General features: G+C 45.2%; 1 long non-coding RNA gene across 1 annotated transcript in view; it reads right to left on the bottom strand.

Annotated features, from left to right (window-relative positions):
- The window catches only part of LOC132647187 (uncharacterized), a 32,358-nt gene extending 11,383 nt beyond the window's left edge, over positions 1–20,975 (bottom strand). Inside the window, exon 1 of the long non-coding RNA XR_009585495.1 lies at positions 20,460–20,975. This is a non-coding gene — a long non-coding RNA (uncharacterized LOC132647187). The remainder of the gene's footprint in view (positions 1–20,459) is intronic.
- Between the last annotated feature and the right edge of the window lie 521 nt (positions 20,976–21,496).

The raw sequence follows: 21,496 nt of genomic DNA, 5'->3' as shown, positions 1-21,496 counted from the left end.
TGCCTTAGGCATCTTGTACCTGGGCTTTACATTGATAGTGGCTATTCTTGGCTTGTCCTCTTTTTAATATGGGATGGACATTTTTGTTTTTTAACATATGAATATAATTTTTGAGTTTTGAGGACTAAACTAGGTTGGCATGTGCTTTGCCATCATTAAGCCTCTTGTGTCTTTTTTTGCATCAGCATGACCAATATTTCCCCCCATGAAAATGTCTCACATTTAAAAGGATAAGGCAGTTTCCAGAGCAGTGTGATATTATCTCTCTTTACATAAACCTAGTAAGGATACAAGATGCCTAGACACAGTGTTGAGCTGGGAGGAGCCAAAGGGTAGGAAATGAGTGGGAGGAGCTAAAGGGTAGGAAATGAGTGGGAGGAGCTAAAGGGCAGGAAATGAGTGGGAGGAGAAGGGGTGAGAAGAGAGCTTGGAGAGGAGAGCTGGAGGAGAGAGATCTTGGAACTACGTGGAGAGATGGACTGGACCTAAGATGTCACTAAAAGAAAGTATAATGTGGGAAATCTAAATGTTAGGAAACTATGAGGGTTTGGAGGTTCAGGATAGAGTAGTTATTGCCCAGCATTGTGTTCTAGGTTAACTAAATAAACCCAGTATCTGTGTGGTGATTTGGTTATACAGCTGCATAGGATTAACAGCAGCTTTACTAAAAGATAATATTAGTAAATATTAATCGACACCTACAACAGACCTGTAACTGACAAAGGCTTTATCTGATTCTATTGGTTGCTTCTTCAGTTGATTGACAGTTTTCTTTGCTGTTGGAAAACTTTCTAATTTCATAAGGCCCCATTTGTTAATTGCTCACTTTATCATCTGACTAACTAGAGTCCTGTGCCTCCGTTTGTAGTGGCTCCAGAATTTCAAGTTCTCAATTCTGGTCCTTGATCCATTTGGAGTTTATTTTTTTGTTCAGAGTGAGAGATATGGATCTGGTTTCTTTCTTCAACATGTACTTATCCAGTTTTCCCAGCACCATTTGCTGACAATACTATTCAAGAGTGTTGCCTAGTACCTGACAATGCTAACAGCCTTTGGACTGCTTCAGAAACAAACTCTGGCAGTTTTGCCCACACACACTGAGGGTCTATTATGGTCTGGATATGAAGTATCTCTCTGATAGGTTTATGTTTTGGAGGCTGATACAAGCAATGTTTAGAGGTGGGCATTTGGGCGAATCCATTGGATCATGAGGGCTGGGATTTGTTGGTGGCTCAGTATATCTGAAAAGTCTGCTGAAGGTAGTGGAACTGTGGAAGGCAGAACCTAGGTGGAGGAAGTGGGTACCTGCGAGTGTTCCCTTGAAGTCCTGCCAGGTCTCCAGTCCCTGCCTGATGCTGTCTCTGCTTCCTGCCCACAGTGAGGCAAGCAGTGCTGCTAGACCACATGGGCTAGGATATTCTACCTCACCACAAACAGCAGAGTTAGCATGACATGAAACCTCTGCAACCACGAGACAAAATAAACTTTCCTCCTCCTAGGTTGTTTTCCAAGGGGTCTGTCATAGGAAAAAGGATGATTGACATGAGTCCATGGCTAAGGAATCCAGAGGGAGAGGGCCAGAGGAAAGGACCTTGAGGTCTAGAGCAAGGCATGGGAGATGTTCCTAGTTTTTTCTTTCTTCACTTGTGAAGCAGGGACCTGGGCAAATGTTCTCTCAGGAGCTCCATCGTGTTTCTGACTCTAAGATAGTGAAGCGTGTGGAACTGCTGATGGACGGGAGGCGTGCTGGAGACCCGCTTCCAGGGAGACTCTGGGGGATGGGACGCACACGCACGTCATCTTCGTATGAGCCTTTTCCGGAAGCTGGGGTTCGGCCAAGGTTAAGCCAATCACTAGGGTTGCACTAGGGTTGCACAGGAACCCAAGCTTCAAGGTAGAAACAAAAACTACCTTCTAAATCGAGATCTAAGCAACAACAAAAGATGTTCAGTCCATTGGACTTGGTGGGTCTGAGTGGCTGGGGGGCTAGTGAAGAAGCCTCTTGGGATTTTGTGTCTCTAATCTGCAATCACAAATTTCATCATAATTTGGAATTAAAATAGCCTTCCAGGAATCCTGCCTAGGGACCGAATGACAGAATTCCTTGTTTGAAGAGTCAGTCAATACCCTGGGATCCAATCAGAGCCAAGGTCACTGTCCTCTCCCAGTATCTACTGAGGTGGGTTTGCAAAAGTGCTCACCACACACAGGGAAGGGAAAGCCATTCATCTCCACTCTAAGTCCCTGCCAATGATCACTGCTGACGGCAGTTCCAAGGTACCTTACTTATTTTTTGTTTGTCTAGTCTCCAGCATTTGAAGTATAATTTAAAAAAAAAAAGCCAAGAAACATTTGACAGCATACTCTCTGAGGGATTCTGTGTGGAACAACCTGGCATTGCCCTCAGGTGACAGTCCAGTCGCTCCAAGGGCCTAAAACACAAAGAGTAGGGCCCAAAGCAGAATCCCAGACCATATCCATTTGTTTTCTGAACAAAACTGCATTTGTTTCTGTTTCTGAGAGTGTCTAACCCCGCTGTGGTTAAAGGCCTTGGAAAACCCATTTGCTACACAAGCAGCCAGATTGTAATGAACAGGAGAAGCAGGCATGTGGCTGGATCCACTACCAGCAACCTCTTCCCCCGGAAAGGCAAAGTAGCCAAGACAGAGATTACAAAATGTTAAGTCTCCACTCATCCTTAGCTGCAGCTGGCTTAAGTCATTGATGCCAGTGACCATCTTGGGTCTCCTGGGTGTACAGATATATTCAATAGCTTCAGAGACATTGGGTGGAAAAAAAGCTCTCTTGCTACCACATACTCTCTCCCAGCTTCTTCCATTATCCTCTTTTCTCTCCCTCTCTCCTCTTTCTACATCCCAAGAAGTTGGAGCCTCATTTTGGCCTTTAGCATCTGTTTTCTTGTGGCCACAGCCAAGCTTCCCTCCTGGACCTTGACTCCTACTTCTGCTTCAACTTCAGATGGCAGTTCACATCCAAACCACGTCACTGAGCACCTTTCTTTGTCCTTTGTCTGGGGACACCCATCCTGCTCCATGTGGCACTGTGAAGCCATGATTTTCAGCCCCTACTGTCATATGACTTCCCCTTAGTCAAGCCAACTGATGGCTTTGAAAACAATGGTGCTCACACTGCAGAATGCACTTAGAAAGTTGGGAAATCAGCTATTGGCGTGTTGCCAACATTTTTTTTTCAAAGAAGTGAAACATAATAAGATTGAAAAACCAGAATGTGCTGCTGAAAGTAACAGAAAGCAGTGTTTTAGAGAACCTCTGGTTGGCTGTGCAAGTACTGTTCAGGATCCACATTAGCATATAAAATCCATTTTTGTTTTTGTTTTTCCTGTGAATCACGATTCAAAAGATATTTTAACTAGATCGGTATTCTCTTTTCCTCCACTCTGCCTTTCTAACACACGCACACACACACACATACACATACACACACCATACATACATGTACCCACACAAGAATATACCCACACATGAACACACCCATGCATGCACATAACCAGGAAAAGCTTACACACATTTTTTTGCATATCAACTACTGGCAGTTTGGGGTGCAAATTCAACAACAAAAGTGACTTTGTTGTTAAGACAGCAAGTATTAAATTGTCTTAAAAGGCGCCATCCTTGGCTGAACTTCATGACCCTGGATTCATTTTTCATGTTCTCCAGGTTCAGAGATGACTCCATGAGAGCTGCAATGCATCCCCCAGAGAGCTAAGAAGGGGTGGATTAATGTCACCCAAAAGCAGCCACTATGAAAAATTGTTACTTGTATGAAAATGACAAGGACTGAGGGTCCATGGGACAGGTTTTTAAAGTGGAACATCGTCAAAGCAACCTGTTCACCGAGAAACATAGTACAGAAGACAAAGAGACAGACTTTGAGGCCCATTTTCCCTCTGCAGGTCAGACATGGGCTCTGCTGGCCCCGAATCTCCTCTCCCCACACCTGAGTCAGACTTGGGCTCTGTATCCCACACCTGAGTCAGACTTGGGCTCTGCTCACCCTGCATCCCCCTCCCCATCAGAAATAGGCACTGCCCACCCCGCAGCGACCCTCACCCAGGTGTTCCCCCAAGCATGTATCCTCAGACCAGGGACCCTCATCTCTTCCCCTATGAGCACATTCTCATTTCCTTTCAGATAATATTGCTCACATCGTCTGTAAGGTCTGCATCTTCTCCATGCTCCAGAAGCCTCAGACAGAAGTAGATGTCTTCCTTTTGCACACTGGCTGGCTTCCATTTCTTTTCACTTTTATAGCACCAATAAGTCGAGCACTTTTGTGCTGTGTCCTTTGACACATAATGGAGAAGACACTGTGGATTTCTGTCTCACGTTCCTTTCTGGCAATGGCACAGGAAGCGATCCTCTCTGCATCACTCGCTCAAGAATGACAGAGCTCCCCTTTGCTCCTTGAGAACTTCAGAAAAAAGGAGGACCAAGACCGATGCTACAAAGGAGGAATCATATTGGATAGACAGGGGACATAGGAGGACCAAGGATTTCATTAGAATTTTAATGTATTTAGTAACAAGCCACAGAACTTTAGAAACACTTGTTCCTGTCATTTCCTTTGTTAGCAGTTGGGACTAGCGCAGAATGAGAATGCAAGGCCCCTGTTGAAAAGTTATTAAGGATTTCAAGATGGCAATAGCAGAGCATGTGGCCAAATGCCAGCCCTTCTCACTGAGGGCACGGGTCCCAACCATACAGGCACACGGCCAGAAGGCCAGCCTCGATAATGATGCTCTGTGCACATTCCTATGGCTTTCAGACGTTTTCTCAGTTCATGGGTCAGCCAACTTTTTCTGTGAAGACAGTAAAAATTTTGGGGCCCCCTTGGGGGAGGTGGCATAACATACGGCCTCCATGTCAACAGCTCTTTTTTTAAATTTTATTATTATTATTATTATTATTATTATTATTATTTACATTTTATTAACTCTATCCCAGCTGTATCCCGCTCCCTTATTCCCTCCCAATCCCACCCTCCCACCCTCAGCTCCTCCCTGCCCCTTTCCAAGTCCACGGATTGGAGAGGACCTCCTCCCCTTCCGTCTGGCCCTGTTTTATCAGGTACCTTCAGAACTGGCTGCAAAGTCCTCGTCTGTGGCCTAGCAGGACTGCTCCTCCCTTGGGGCGTGGGGAGCCTGTCATTGAGTTCCTGTCAGAAATAGTCCCGGTTCCCCTTACTATGGGAAACCAATTGGTTACTGAGCTACCACGGGCTACATCCGAGCAGAGGTTCTAGGTTATATCCATACATGGTCCTTGGTTAGAGAAACAGTTTCAGAAAAAAACACTGTGCCTAGATATATTTGGTCCTTGTGGGGCTCCTAGCCTTTCCACATCATACTAACTCCCCTTCTGCCAAAGGTTTGGTTATGAGTCTTAGTATCTGTTTTGAAACGCTGCTAGGTAGAGTCTTTCAGATGCCTTCTGCGGTAGACTCCTGTCATAGTCCAATACACATCCCTTTGCTTTCTAAGTGAGGCAGCCAGAACCTGGAAACAACCCAGATGTTCATCAACGGAGGAATGGATACAGAAATTATGGTATTTTTACACAATGGAATACTCAGGAATCAAAAATGAGGCAATCATGAAATTTGCAGGCAAATGGTGGGATCTAGAAAAGATCATTCTGAGTGAAGTATCCCAGAAGGAGAAAGACAAACATGGTCTATACTCGCTTATATAGACCTACAAGATATGATAAACATAATGAAGTCTATACACCTAAAGAAGCTCTTTTTTTTTTTAAAGCATAAAAACAACATTGAGCCCTAACTAATAAACATGATTATGGTACAACAAAATTTTATTTAGAAAAACAGGGGCCAGCCATAGTTTGCCAATTTCTGTGATAGACAGCCAGCCACTTTCCTTCAAAATTTTTGTTTGTGTATTGTCCTATCTTCCCCACACAATGTTGATATAAAAAGCATACATGTCCTCCTTATAGCTGAGGTTCTGGGGAACTTCGCTGCTCATTTCCTGTTCTTTGTGTCTGAGAATGTGGATGGGAATCCCTGTGCCTTGGGATGTGTGGGGCATTCTCTATGACACAATATATATTTCATGGGCATTTGAAAGGCAAATTTTTTTCTCTGTGGGGTATAGGGTTTAAAATATATCATTAAGTCAGCCTCACTAATTATTATTCATATCCTCTCTGTCTCTAGAACGTGTAAGTATACAGAGACCTCTTTCAGAGTCAGAATAGATGATGCCAAGGTCTCCATAGCCACACAGCAGACAGGCGCCATCTTGGCACGTCATAAAAGTCGATGTCCAGTGAGTCATCATTTTGTCAGGGCTCAAGATCCTCTTACTTTACTGCACTATTATTTTGTTGATATTTTAAATTTGGGATTCAGGGTGTTTATTAAAATTTGGCAGGCAGTTTTGTCCGTGATCATGCTATCTGCAGTGGATACATGAGAGCTTCCTAAACAAACTGAGAAGATCTCTGTCTTTGCCTGCTTCTCTAAGAGTTTAGTACAGAAATCTTCTAGTCCCTGAGGACACGGACAAACTTTGTCAGAGCCAGTGTGGCCCAAACCAAAGGACTCCACCCTCCCAGTCTCCCTCGAGGAAATGTAAGGTATAAAAGGTAGACCCTCCCACCTGAAAGAATCTTGGAGAGGAAATCTATAACATGGGGTGATTATCATCAAAATTTAGGGTGTTTTAGTGTGTCTGCCACCCAGCAGGTGCATATGGGAGCAAGAAGCTAACAGCATTTTTTTTTTAGCTTAAGTAAATGCAGTAAGAGAAATTTTGGTTATTTTACATAAAAATGTGCTTTCTCCTTTGCAGATCAACCAAGTCTTAACTTTTGTTCCATAATCACACGGGTGACATTGTTAGTTCTATTACCTACTTCTGTTTCTTTTTTACATCTTACTTAAATGTATTTTTCATTTTGATAACAATCTCTTAAGTACTCTTTTCAGCAGGAGTCCAGGGACGGCACCTATTCTGAAATGTGCATGTCTGAGACTAGCTGAGGACTTTAAAAGCCACATTCGTTCAAGATCTGTAATAACTGATGTTGTTAGAGTAATTGATATTAGAGTAAAAAAAGATAAATAAATGCCAATCTAAGTTTTACTCTTTGTGGGGAGCAGGGAAATCTATTGCCCACTATTTTTTTTGAAGACTGTTGACTTTTCTACTTACTCATTACTCATGTTTTAGGAATTTGTCTAAGATCAAGTAATTTGAGGACCATTTGAAAATTAATTCCACAGAGTGCTTGGTGAATCATTTAGACAGAAGAAGCAATCTTTCTTTAGCTCAGGTAACATTTCTCCAATGATAATTATTTATTTATTTGTTGTGTCCTTCATGAGTGTTCCCTCTTCCTGAAAATCAATGTCAGATGCACACACACACCTGCATATGCGTGCACGCACTCACGTGCAGCCACAGCGTACTTCGCCTACCGTGAGTATTCCACGTTCCTCTCCTACAATTTTAGTCTCTGAATGCTTTCTGTTCTTAGAGACGTTTCTCAAACTGCCTTTAGATGAACTGACCCTCCTTTGGGCACTCCTCAGTGAGGTGGCCATTATTCCCAGGGATATTTCAATATGGTGTAAGCTTTTCACCCAAAAACTTTATCTTTTCTTTCTCATGGTAAACTGTTCTCGTTCATCGATGCAGTTATCAACTCAACATTGCAAACATCAGCAAGACTCTTGTTTGCTTAAGAGGCTTCAGTGGTCATGGCTAGTATTTATTTATTTATTTATTTATTTCATTAGTTGTGTCTGGCTGTATAGCCCAGACAGGCCTTGAATTATCAATCGTCCTGGCATGGCCTTCTGAGAGCTACCATCGCAGGAGACTCCACCCCCACCCTCAGCATCACACTTTATAAAAGATGAGTTTTAGCAATCACAGTTCTTTGCATTTAATGTTTCAGGTAGCCTGTGTTTTCTTTCTTCTTTTGTCTTGAAAACTAATTTCCAACCAGAAAAATGCCTAGGTATTAGTCTCTTCAGATAAACACTGCATTTTGAGGGACCTATCCAGTCTGCATTTTCAGGCCGTCCTTAAGTAGAAACGTTGTCTTCTATTGAGTCTTTAAAGGATTTTTCCAGGCTGTCCTTCAGCAGTGAGAAACATCTGGCACTCCGGTTGTCTATTTGTTACAATCTTCCCCCCATTGCTTTCATCTAACTACATCCGTTTCCTCTTTGAGTTATGACTCTTCAAGCACGCCTTTGCAGTTTTACTCTCTACATGGCCAGTTTTGTTCCCTCTTAGTTCTTGGGTGCCTGTAACTATCTCTTTATTGTTTTATACTTTATTAATTGTCCTCGGTCCCTTGCTTTCCGCTTCATATTTTATCTCCTGTTTCACAAATTCTTGTTTTATTTACTTCACTAAAGCCACATGTGCTGGCCGACTTTCTTTTACTTATGCCTCAGCAATTTTATTTAATCACGTATTTTACAGTGTTAAAATCTTTAGTCCATGGGCTAAAGTAAATAGTCTTTGTTAGGCTAGGAAGAGTTGGGGATGGACTTGACCTTTGGCCTTGGTCCTTGACACAAGGGAACATCATCCTTGCAAGGTTGGTTGCTTTGTTCTAGACATATTTACAACACTTCTGCGTTTACCCTTGTTTCCTTGATCTCTACCTGAGATTATCTCGTGCTATACCTGGCCTCATTCTGGATTCTACCTCAGCAACATAACCAAGGACAGAAGTCTCCCATTTTCCTGCAGTCCATGCCAGATAGGGTCTTGCAGTTACCCAGGCCATTTCTCCGTGGCATGACCACGCCTGCACTCTCCTGTACGGCTCCTCTGTGCAGTGCTAGCACACAGTGGCGCCTGGGCTCCAAGGGATGATCTTGTCCCATTCAGACTCCATTTCTACTACCTCGTACTTCAAATTTATTTCCGGCTTTGTTTGGTTCTGTTCAAGAAACTCCTTAAAAGTATTTCTCTCTCTGTCTCTTTTTTCAACTTGGCAACACGGTTGAAAAGTAGACCTTGGCTGACCTCTTTCAAACTCGGTCCATCTGCTTTGATTCTTACACTCATTTCCTATTAGCTCCATGTGTCACCATCCCTCGAATGGGATGTCTGCTCCTTTAGTCACTTCCCAAGACCTCTGTTGAGAGATTGGGGTGCATTGGTGAGAGGTGAGAGGTGAGAGATTGGTGAGAGGTGGAGTGGGAGGAAGTTGTCTATGTTTAGCTTCCTTTCCTGAAGTCAATAACTGTCTTCCCCTTCTCAACTTTCACTGAGCTCTTAAGATCATTAAGTTTTAGTTTTGCACTTAGGATGCCCCCAAATAATACTTCTAAGAGCCATTAATGCCTTCATTTCTACTTTAAAGATCTATTGCATTTACTTCTTTGAGGGAGGACACGCATGCCATAGTGGAGGTCAGGGGACATCTTGCAGGAGCTAGTTTCATCCCACCATGAGTCCCAGGAAGTAAACTCAGACTGCCAGGTTGTCAGGCCGGACAATGAGCACCGATGAATCCTCTCCTGGCCCGATGCTAAAACACCTTCTCTGTCATCTTCGTGAGCCTCCTTACAGAGTATCATTCCTTCATTCAGCCGGCCACGCGTGCCTAGTCCATTCTTTGGAATCAGCAGAGGTTAATAACTAAGACCTCCTGTGTACTGAGCACTTACTGCGCAGTAGGCATTGTGTTGAGCACTTGGCATTGTTAGCCATTTAGTTAGCAGTTAGCTCTTTGGATGTGGCCAGCTCCGCTGTCTCTGCCCTACTGCTGCTCCATGGTCCGTACAAGTCCCTGATCACAGGTGAGCTGTCTGGGTTCCCAGAGAGCTAAGGAACCTGTCCAAGGATGCATTGACACTATTAAGTTGAAAAGGTGTGGGATGTGGCAAGAGAGGAAGCTTTGGAACTGCCTGTCGAACACAGCAATAACGGTCCCTAGTGTCTTACCAAAGCATTCACACTTGTTGCTGAAAGAGCTTCCAACCATGTTCAGAGCATGTATTCGAGGCAAGGCTTAGGGAAGTTGGTGTCAAGGCTAGATTTTTTTTTAAAGATTGATTGGTACTTGAGTTCCAGAAGATAAAATGGATGAGGTACCAAAAGAGATCAATTTGGGCATGATTTGGCTGAACTGGTAAAAATGGTAGAAACCTGAGCTAAAGTAATACCCATGTGGAGAATGGGGCAGACTCAGGTCAGGGGTGAGTGTATTACAGAGTGAGGAAGGATTACTCCCAGGTCTTCAGCTGAAGGGCCTGGCTTACTGGAAGTGTCATCCTTTGAGACCAGACCCACAGGAGGAGATGACTTTAGGGGCCAACGTCCCTGATGACCATCTTTCTCCTAGATCCCTTCTCCCCCCACTTCCACCCATGCACTGCTACTGCCCCGCACTGGCCCCCTCCCCACCACTCTGTCTTGCCCTGCTGAGTGCAGTTTCTTCTTTTGCCTGGACAACTAGTCCTCTGGACTAGACCTTGACCATCTTCCTCTTCAAATCCACCTCTTCCTGACAATTTAAAACCCTTATACTATTATCTTTATATTAATCATTATGCCTGCCTACATTTTCAGCTGCTGCCCTTGGGCTAACAATTCAAGGCTTTATTTTCAGCCTTAAGGCTCCAGTGGAGAGCTTACTCAGTGTCTCCACCCAAATGGCCTACATGCTCAGACTCTCCATGTCCATGACAAGGTTCTCTGGTGTTCTGCAAGCTGCTTCTTCCAAGACAGCTTCTCCTCCCTTTCACTCAGCCAACTGTTAAAATCTTGCTTCTCAAAACAAAGTTTCCAGTTTTACTTTTTTTTTTTTAAATCTCCATCCCCACCACAAAAATAGGTCATGGGTATATATCCAATAGTGACATCCACTGGATACCATTGTTTTCTGAAATTCCTAATGTTAAAAAAAAATGAAATTACTAATCTTCAAAGTTATTGCTGGAGGGATAAAAGCCAAATTCTTCCTAGGTTCTTTCCCTGTCACACTCACATGGCAAGAGTATGTGTCACTTGGCTTTCTTTTACATTGTTTCTTCATCATCTGACAAAATCTCGCTCAGTTTCCAAGTTCTTGGTCCAAAGTTACCTCTTCTTTGAAGCCTCCAACATCCCTCTCCTATTAACCCAGATTACTTCACTAGCATTTCTCTTGCGTTGCCTCTTCCACTGACCTTGAGCTCCTTGAGAACTGGACATGTCCTGGCAACTATCATTCCTAAGGCATTGTTTCCTAAATACTGAATTGATCCGATATATCCCTGAGCCAGGTGTGATGGCACAGGCCTGTAATCCAGCACCTGAGTGACAGAAGTAGGATTGCCAGGAGGAGTTGAAGGGCCAGCTTGGGTTATGTGAGAGCCTGTCACAAAACACACACCACACACATGCACATACACACATATGGGTGAGAGGAAGAGGAAGAGAAGAAGGAGGAGGAATAAACAGATTTTATATGTCTCTTACCTAGCCAGATAGTTTTCATTGCTTGGAAGATACGGAGGCATCATTTGTTAGAGGACCACAACATTTCTCTAGGGTTAGTTATTACCACCAGCACCATGACCACTGACATCATCATCACCGCTATGTCTACCATGACCACCATCTTTGTTACCACCATCACTATTATCATCACCCCATCACTGTCAGCATCATGATCATCATCATCTCTTTCACCATCACCACTAATACAATCATCCCTGTCACCATCATCACCATGACAATCATCCTTGTCATCATCATCACCTCTGTCATGAACCCTATCACTACAACTGTTACCATCCTTCTTGTCATTATTGTTATCCCTGTCATCATCACTGCTGTCCCATCCCTATCACCATCCTCCTTGTCACAGTTACCACCATTACCATCCTGGCCATCATCGTTACTGCCATCACCCCATCGCCATCTCTATCACCACCATCCCTCTCACCACCATCATCCTTATCACTGTCAGCAGCAGCATCTTTATTGTCTGGTGTACTCATTGTCTGGTGCACATTGCCAAATGTTGGTTAATGATTTTGATCTTTAGAACATTTCTGTGAGCATAAAATTTAATGCCTATTTTATTAGTAAGAACCAAGCTTCAGAGAGTTCACTGATTTAAATTCTCTTTCCAAGTTCATAGTGCTTGGTCAAAGACTGAGGTAAGGCTTGAAACTGGAGTCGTCTAATCCTAAAGTTGGCATTCATAATGACTGAGGCTGAAGAACAGTTCATTCTGGAGTCTTAAAGGAAAAGGAGCCAAGGTCTGTCCTAGTAACTGAGTATCATGGCTTGTATGTGTATACAAATTAAGATTTGTCAACACTGATGCGCAAAATATGGCCTCCCTCATCTATATCGTGTTAGCTTCTCTCATCACCATCCAACCAAGAACTCTCCCCAGAGCTCTGTTTGGAGGGACATGCTGCCTCAGCTACCGTTTGTTCTGTGGTGAGGAGGAAGGCCATCATCGCTGAGCACGGCAGCTGTTCTTGTCTTTCTGCTCAGCCTCACGGCTTACTGTGAGAGTGAGGGACCCACACTTCAGTCATCTGGGGAGCTTTTATAAGTCACAGTGCTTGTCCTAGTGAAGTCTGGACCAAGCCTGGGCACAAGTCCTCTGCTTTAGCAGATTCACGTGCACAGTCAGCACTGCTCACTGGTCATCTTACCACTTCTTTGCCGGGAGCCACGGCCAGCTACTGTAAAGTTACAGACAGCTGCAACAAGGTCGTGGGGGAGAGATTTATGTTTCCGGAACTTATGAGACATCTGTTCGTCAGGGTAGACATTTTGAGATATCTTAGCTGACATTCTTGTAGTATCTCTTTTAGTAAACATACTTGTGGTATTCTGCATCATCATCATACCATCCTGTTATCTTTTGTAAACTATTTTGCTGACACATTTTCCCTTCCTGCCTTCTCCCTATAAAGTTGTGTGAAAAGTTTCAAATAAACGAGAGCTAGACCCGATTATAGACTTGCTCTCCTTCTTTGTGTCTCATCCCATCCCATTCTATTTGTCCCTCCTGTTGATTCCCGCTGGGCGTGGCGATTCTTCCCAATAAGGACAGCTCCTCCTGGTCGGATGTGTCCTTTTGTAGTGGAAATCAACAAGCTCTTTGTTTTTTTGTTTGTTTGTTTTTGTTTTCTTTTGTTGGGGGCAGGGTTGTTGCAAGAATGTCTGTGCCCCATGCTAGTGTCTGTAGAGGCCAGAAGCTTACCCTGGCTGTGAGTCACCCTGTGGAAGCTGGAAGACAAACCCAGATCTGCTGGAAGAGCAGCCAGTGTTTTTAACCATGGACCATCTCTCCAGCCCCGGAAGCAACAGGCTTCGCATGTGTTGCTCTTACTTTACAACCTTCATCTGAGATTCTCAACATAGTAGATCCATCCCTAGGTGGCTCTTGGAAATAAATGTAGAGGCAGCTATTAATTTTTGGTTATCACAATGATCAGGAAGAATCATGCTATTTAGAGAGCAAGGGTTAGGAATGTTAAGTACCCTTTACTCCCCCATAATGGAAAGCTGTCTCACTGAATATGACAACTGTATCTCCATCAAGAAGCAGGGGTGAGAGCCAGACACTCCAAAGTCACGCTCTGAATTAACCGCTGTGTGAAAATTCTCTTAACTCAGCTGCCTCAGTGTACCAGGGCTGTACTCACTGTCCAGCCTATCAAGTTTCCTTAGATTTCACCAACTATCGAAGGAGAAATTATTTTCTTTCAAATATGTTCATGTAATACTTATGGGCAGGGAACCACCTCTGACATCTCTTTCCTCTTTCCATGCAGTCATGTGTAACCTGTCCCTGAGACTCAAAGACTGCTCATCACCCAGCAGAACCCAGCTTGTTCTGACTGGTGTGATGTTCTTAATACCCATGGCATTAAAGGTTTTCTCTTAAGTGTGGAGGAAATGGAGAAGGGAAGAAAGAAGAGCATCGCTTCCTTCCGGGAAGATCTGAAATGCTATGCCTGGTAGTAACTTCCAATTGATTACTATGCCCTCGATCTAGCTCCAAACTGACCCCTTCCAGATGTGTTGGCTCCTTTTCCTACTTTAGCTGCTCTTCCTGCTCACTCAGGCCAGTGGAGTAATTATGTTTGCAGTAGGGGCTGCAAATACCCACACATTATCTGGTGTTTCTTTCCTCTGGAATACATGTCTTAAGTCCCTTTCCACAAGGTGAGGGGATATGACCAGTTTGGGCCAGTGGGTTGTGAGTGGAAGGATGAGAGTCAGTTCCCTCTTCAAGCATTTATTTCCTCAGCAGCTGTGATGGAGAAGGGACTTGCCAACAGCCCTCTCTCCCAGGAGCACCATGAGTTTAGCCTGTCACTGAGGCCTGAAGGCTGCTCTTCCGCACAGCATAACCCAGCTTGCCACGACTGATTTAATGCTCTTTTGATTTCTCAGTCGTGGCACCTTTCAAGTAAAACATGAGTTTGAGGTTGGCTTTACCCCTTAAAGAGGTTTCAGGAAGTTTCCCCACCAGTCAAGTGTTGATAGTGATGGTATAGATGTTTGGGGACTGCAAAGACTAAACAGGCCTGTACCAGCACTGTTTATGCCATAGTGCCTGGCAGAGAGCCAGGGCTGTGACTGCTGCTTGTCATTTTTCCTGCCTATCTGAACTTGACTTTGCCTGCCCTGCCCCAAATCCTCACTGGAGCCCTTAGCTTTGGATTCCAAGAGTCCTTCTAACATCCCTGTCTAAAAGGCCACCAGTCCAGACTGCTTCTGCCTTCAGACTTCTCTGCACCCCCCTGAACAGGAGGCTTGCTGTAGGCACTGTGCTATCTGGGTTTTCACTGCTGGGCCAAGGGCTTCAATCACTTTGATCACTATTGAGAACACATCTCTGCCAAGTACATGAGAAGAATAAGCCAAGCGTAATGGAAGAAATTGAATGACTTTTTCAATGAGAACTTGGCATGTCTGAAAAACATGTCAAAATGTCCAAATATCTTCTTTGTGGTGTTTTATGGAATAATTAAATTAGTACAAGTGGCTAAATCTACTCTTTTGTTCTGACACCCCAGACACCCACTTATATTAACATAAAATGAATTTAATCTGCATTTGTGTGTCAACGCTGTCTGTTCAGGGAATACTGGGGTTTGTCCCTAAAGTGCTGGGAGATAATTACAGGTTATAATTATAGGTCAGATGCCTTCTTTCAGCCCCCTAGACTCTATTCTCAGCATAACTCTGAGTTTTCCCAGGTCTCCAGAGTTAAGAAAGGCAGAGGTAATTTACTTGGAAAAAGTAGAGGTGAGTTACTCACCCAGAAACAGAGAACAACTGCTTTCATTCTCCTGAGGTTCTGTCTACACACTAACCCTTCCTGTTCAGATGCAGTCCTGCTACCCATGTATCTCATGATCTCATAGGCCCTCTTCAAACTGGAACCAAGCTGCTGGAATGTTTGAACAAAATGTAATCCTGGCCCCAGAGAAATTTGTCCTGGTGTCTTTCAAGGTTGCTATTGCGTCTGTTCAAAGCAGCCTCTGCTGCACTCTGCTTCCCTCACTTGGCGCTAGCTCTGCATTCTCGTTCCTCTAAATGGCCTTCCAAGGCATTTCAGAAAGCAAGCTACATCTTGATGCATCTGCAAACTTGAATTTCCCCTTTCCATCAAATTCAATCTCAACAAACCACTAATTCGTTGGACCTTTAAGTGCAGAACACAACAGAGGCAGTGATCACACCCAGAGTGTGAGTCAACAGCCCCAGGTCTCTGGGAAGTGGGAAGGGTGGAGGCAGGAGCATGCAGAATCTCCTACTAGCAGTAGTTGATGAACAGTGGTCCAGTAGCTCTTCCATAATTGAGCAGTCTTAACTGCTTGGGTTCCATGATTTACTGAAGCTCTGGTGCAGTGTTTTTCAGTTCCTGGATCTCACTGGCTGCACTGCCATGTGCTTCTCATTACAGCCCGATGGCACAGGAAAGAGATGAGCAGGAAAGGCCAGGCTTGGAAGTGGGAGCAGACAGAGCTAGTCCTGATTTTGGGCAGTTCTAACCAGGAGGGGGTGCTGAACAAAAATTTTTCCCATCTACAAAATAAGAATCATCCTGCCTGCCTCCCAGACAAGGTGCCTTGGGTCCTTGTGAAAGAGAATGAAGGTCTGGGCGGCTCACCTAAGTTTGGACTCTCAAGCTTTCCTTTAGTAGTTAGTCATTGGGAACCTAGGTCTTTTCCCAGAGAAACACCCTACCTAGTGAGGTCCCAGTCTAGGGTGACAAACAACTGTCTGTATCCATTCCACATGTGTCCTTGGCCCTGGGGTACCACACTCCCTCACAGCCCTGCAGACCAGCACCACCTTGGAATGCCCAGTGGAAGTCTGAGGAACTGACAAGCTGGGCTTCCTTTGCTTAGGGCAGGGACACCGGCTGAGCAAAAAGTACGTCTTTACTTCTACTCTCTTCTCAGTGTTCTGTTTTTGAAATCTTTATGGCCTGCATATCACGACCACTGTTTCCCTGAGACTGGAGATGGAAAACCTACCTTCTTCTCTACATAAAGAAGATTAGTATATGGCATGTAAATGCACAGTTCAGGGACAAAGGACCCTGCCAGGAAGGAAAAGCACACCCATGTCTATGGTGGGAACTGAAGAACCCTGGGATACTCGAGAGAGACTCCCCTTTGTTCTTTTCTGGATAGGGGCCTTCCGAGTCTGACTTTTCAAATCCCTGATTGAATTCCCAGCAAACTACTCTTCCCAGCTCTAACCAGAAAAGCATGTTTATATAAACACAAATTCTGTCTGTAAAGCGCTGTGCGGCCCAGTTGCCCGAGCCCCTAATAATGCCCTATTGTGTTACCGTGGTGTTCAGGGTTATACAGTCTTTGCTCCTGGTTGAGAAAACACGACGTTCCATTAACTATATAATCTGAGCTCCCAGGCCAGAGATACATCCTGCTCAGAGCCGAAATGAGTCAAGCTTTAATGCCACAGAAAAGTGAACTGACTCCAGGAGGAAAGGGCATTGCAGGAGTGGGGAGAGCAGCCACAGACTCGTTCCCTGTGATCCACTGTTCTGCCTGTAGCCAGCACCCCAGCAGCCAAGGGTCTCAGAGGCCCAAGCACAAACCTAGTCAGCATTCTTTCCCTTCCCACTTTGCTGCGGTCAGTGATGCACAGCTGTGTCTGGGCAGTTCCTTTCCAGGACAGAGGACTCTGTAGGGACTACCCCGTGGCCTGTTTGCCAGGCATGCCTCAGGGTGGCCCATCCTCCAGCTCTGGACTCAGAAATCACATTGATTTGCCTGTGGTAGGGGCTAAGCTGGAGGTGTGCACACAATGTAGAAATTCAAGCACACTTTTCATTCAGCACAAAAATACCACAGAGAAACAATGATAGGAAGCCAGAGCCCTGGAATTAAATGAGAAAGGGGTAGAATGCAGTTCATGGACCACAGTCCCTCTCTGCACAATCCTTAAGAATCCAAAGTCACATTTTGTTGAATATAAAACTGGTATGTTTATTGTAGAGAAATTTGGAAAATCGGAAGTTAAAACTCAGCTTCTGGAGAAGAATGCCATCCTAACAGTAAGTGTAAACACACACACACACACACACACACACACACACACACACGGCTATTAGTTTTGTTTTGCACTGTTCTGAGACTGGATCTAGTTACTTTGCTCAGGTTGGCCTTGGTCTCCTAAGTATTAGATATTTCTCCTGAAATCTCTTGCAAACATGCACACTGTGCAATGGGCGTCCAGCGCTCCGCATGCTTCATGGCTTACTTAAGTCCCATTGTTGGACATTCAGGTAATTCTCAGCATTTTGCTACAAGCAGCACTACCATAGGCAGGAAGGGTTTTTTTTTTTTTTTTTTAAGATAAAGAGTCATTGGATGGAAAAGAAGACCTTTAGCTGTGCCAAAAGCACATGACGCTTTCTGCAGATGCATCTTCACTAGTCCTCTCTGTTCAGATGGTGGCCATATGAGACTATTTAATTTAAACAAAATTAAAAGTTCATGCCCTCATTTGCATGGGGAACACATATGGCAAGTAGCTACTGTTCTGGGCAGCAGGAACTCAGCTCTTCCGTCTTTCTAAAGAATTCTACCATGCAGTTCAAGTCCACAAGACCACCAGTCCACACTGTCCCTAGCAAGACAGGACACAGGTGGCCAGTGCTGGACACTGTGATGCCCTAAACAATTCTGCCAGCCTAATGCACACTATCCCATTTGAGCCTTTTCATTTCCTTAATTATTAGCGATTCAGAATGCTATTGTTCATGTATTAATTTTCGCATATATTTTTCTTTGGAAATTAAGATTTTAGGCTATTTTCTGACTAGCTTTTCCATACCAAGATCAGTCTTCAGAGAGTAAATTAAGTTGCAGAACCTTTGCAGCTTCCTGTATTTCCCTTATGCTAGTTTTCACCCCCTGAAGAGCACAGTACTCAGCTAGCCAAATCTCCCTCTATTCTTCTTCCTGGCTTGTGTATTCCTGTCATTTTCTGTAAGTCGCAAGCCTGAGGCTACACAGATATCCTCACCATTTGCCAAAGAACATTAAAAAACATAATAATGACCTCATTACCCACTTATTTAAGTGCTCACAGGTACTTATGTATTTTTCTACTTTGTCCACATACTCCTTGAACTTGTCAAACTGTTTTCAATAGTTTGCCTTCTAGTACATTTCAGTATTTGCAGATAAATTATGTCTTTCCTATTCTTTTCCAAAAGAAAAAAAATTATACCTTTTGACCTAGTCGTTCTCCTCTCAAAAATAATCCTGAGATGAATCTTTTGAACGCTTCCATCACCTGAAGAAATTTCATTTATAAATTGAACCAGAAGTTCAGTTCAAATTATAGATTTGGTATGGATGTGGGACACCCGGTTACGTTCATAGCACCGGGGCCGTCCTCTGGGGACATGGTGACTTTGCTTGTTCACGTTTCCGCATGGACCTCTTGGAACTGGTTGGGCTGTGGCTTTTGTTGTTATTGTTTGTTTGCTTGTCTTTTGAGGCAGTCTTAATTGGTAATCCAGATTAGTTTCAAACCCACTATGTAGCCTGGGAGCCCGGGAGCCCAGGATTCCCTTGAACTCCTGCTCCTTTCCCTCCACCTCCCAACTGCAGGGCTTCCAGGCATGCACCACCTCCACAGTGGATTATGGTGCAGGGGAACAAACCTAGGGCTTAGGCACTCTAGGTAAGCATCCTGCTAACTGAGGGGCAGCTCCGGCCCCAAAGTCCCCTCCGAAGGGCGCAGTGTGGAGCCCCTTTGGTTCCAGACACAGTCCCAGAGTCTCCCTGACCCAGGAGCGCCAGCTCCCACCTGCTAAAGTAACAAACGAGTTCCCATTTCTTAGCCTGAATTAGTCCTGAATTCAAGTATCTGCCTTCTTGTAAATCTGCAAGAGAGAGAGAGCTCACTTTTTATCCAGAAGAACCTGGAGCTCAGCACAGTTTTCCTGTGGAAAACCAACCCCAGCAGCAAGTTCGAAGCACATTTGGTGTCCAGCAGCCAACTTATTTTTCAGGACTCTTGTCCCAACTCCCAAATACTTTCCAGTCTGAAATTCATCTCCCATCTCCCCACCACTGTAACCGCAAGCGCCTCTCCTAGCACTGGCACGGAGCTAAGGAGCCAGGACCTTGAGGGACTTTTTATTGTTGTAGCTGCTTCTCAGCAGAGCGTGTGAAGCATACTTGAGTGACTGCGATTTGGCAACCTGTGGGGATCTGGAAACTGTCGAACTGGCCTTAAGTCCATTTTAGTCAGGAGGCTAATCACGCTGGCTTCACTGGCAGTCCATCAGTCAAAAGCCAACAGCCCAAACTCACCTGCAGCTCAGTTCTGAAGGCAAAGGGCTCTGGGGGCATTTGCCAGTATCTGAAATCATTTTTGGTTGATAACATTTAGGCGGAAGAGTGGCAGTGGTTTTGGCAGGACCGGTGCTCAGCACCCTTGGCGGGGTGGGGGGGTGGAGGGATGGGGAGGGTGGGGGATGGGGGGTGCGGGGGGTGGGCGGGGAGAGGAGAAGAAGTCCGCACAAAGGACCAGCTGGAACCCCAGAGGTAGAGACTCCGTGGCTTGGACTTCCACTGAGTGTCCAGGGTCATAAGGCATCGTGCCATGAGAACAAAGACTGCATTTTGTGGCCGGACATTTGTAAAAGGAGATGGCTGGCTTTTAAGAGTGCCCTCGCCTCTAACTTTGGAAGTGTCTGAAAGTTCTACCTCTTGTTGTGATCCCTTCTCTTCAAGGTGGGAAGTAATCAGACAGCTAGAGCCAACTGCATCCTCCCAGGGTGGAGGACCAGGGACATCAAGAAAAACAGACTAAGCAGCCTAGATGCCCCTCAGCTGGGGACCTGATCCCAGCTGTGTCTTGCCCTGGGGGACCGCCCGCCCCAAAGCAGCATCTTCTAGGCACTTACGTGTCCAGGATGAAATAAAGATCGAAACCCCCATCCCCCCCGGAAGCAAGCTGGTCCCCCGTCCTCGCGGTGGCCCTCGTGTCCGGCGCACACCAGTAGGAGCGCAGCCATGCAGAGTCCACGCAGGCCCGTGCCCGGGCACCCCGAACGGTCCATGCTGCAGCCGGAACGCTGGCCTCTCTTGTGTCCGTGGGACATCAGGGACGCGCCATAGGCGGCCTGGGCTCCGTTCGGGTCCCCAGGCTCCCTGAAAACGCCTGGAAGCAACTGTCCAAAGAAATTCAAGGATTTCGCTCTGGTTTCCGCTGGTTTGGCGCCTGGGTGTCGGGTTTCAGGGACCCCAGGGCGTTGTGCTCCTTGTAGCTCCTGGGCTCGGGCCGCCAGGCTGTTCCCAGGCTGTGCTTGAAGATTGGCAGTCAAAGCGGTTCCATCCCGACGGCTCTTTGTCCTAGATTTTAAGCACGATGGGGTGGGTTTTCAAACTGTTCTTGGTTGGGTCAGTGCGGTGTCTTTGCTCCCTCCCCTCCTTAGTTTTTTTTTTTTTTTTTTTTGAAGGGAAGAAAGTCTAAAGAGTGCCACCTTGTGGCCAAGGGCGGCGAAAGTGTTGGGGTCGGTTAGATTGGGTGGGGACATTTTGGTGACGGGATTCGCCTTTAATTAACCCTTCCTTCTTGTCTCGCTTCTTGCCTTTCCCACCACCACCTCTCCGTTCCCTCTAGCCTTCCCGTGCTTTCGATCTCTTTTCCTCTTCTGCATCTGGGATACAGTCTTTGTAAACATTTGATGAAAACTCATTTCCTTCAAGCAGCGTGGCTCCAGCTCCAGGCCAGGTCTTTTCAAACATGAGCCCTTGTGCAAAAGAAGCGAGGGTGGGGGGGGTGTGGGGGAAGCAAGGCCTTCGTGAACTGAGCCATCAAGTGATCTTAGTTTTATTGCTACTCACAAAGGTGGAAATCTGGACACATGATGCCGCTGGACAGAGTTCTTGAGGGTTTGGACCGGCCCAGGCATCTAAATTTTCTCATCTCCAAGTTTTA

This window comes from Meriones unguiculatus, chromosome 14 (genome assembly GCF_030254825.1).
Source record: "Meriones unguiculatus strain TT.TT164.6M chromosome 14, Bangor_MerUng_6.1, whole genome shotgun sequence".
In the NCBI taxonomy this organism is placed as follows: domain Eukaryota; kingdom Metazoa; phylum Chordata; class Mammalia; order Rodentia; family Muridae; genus Meriones; species Meriones unguiculatus.
Note: the sequence above shows the minus strand (reverse complement) of the source record. Positions and strands in the feature narration are given on the sequence as shown.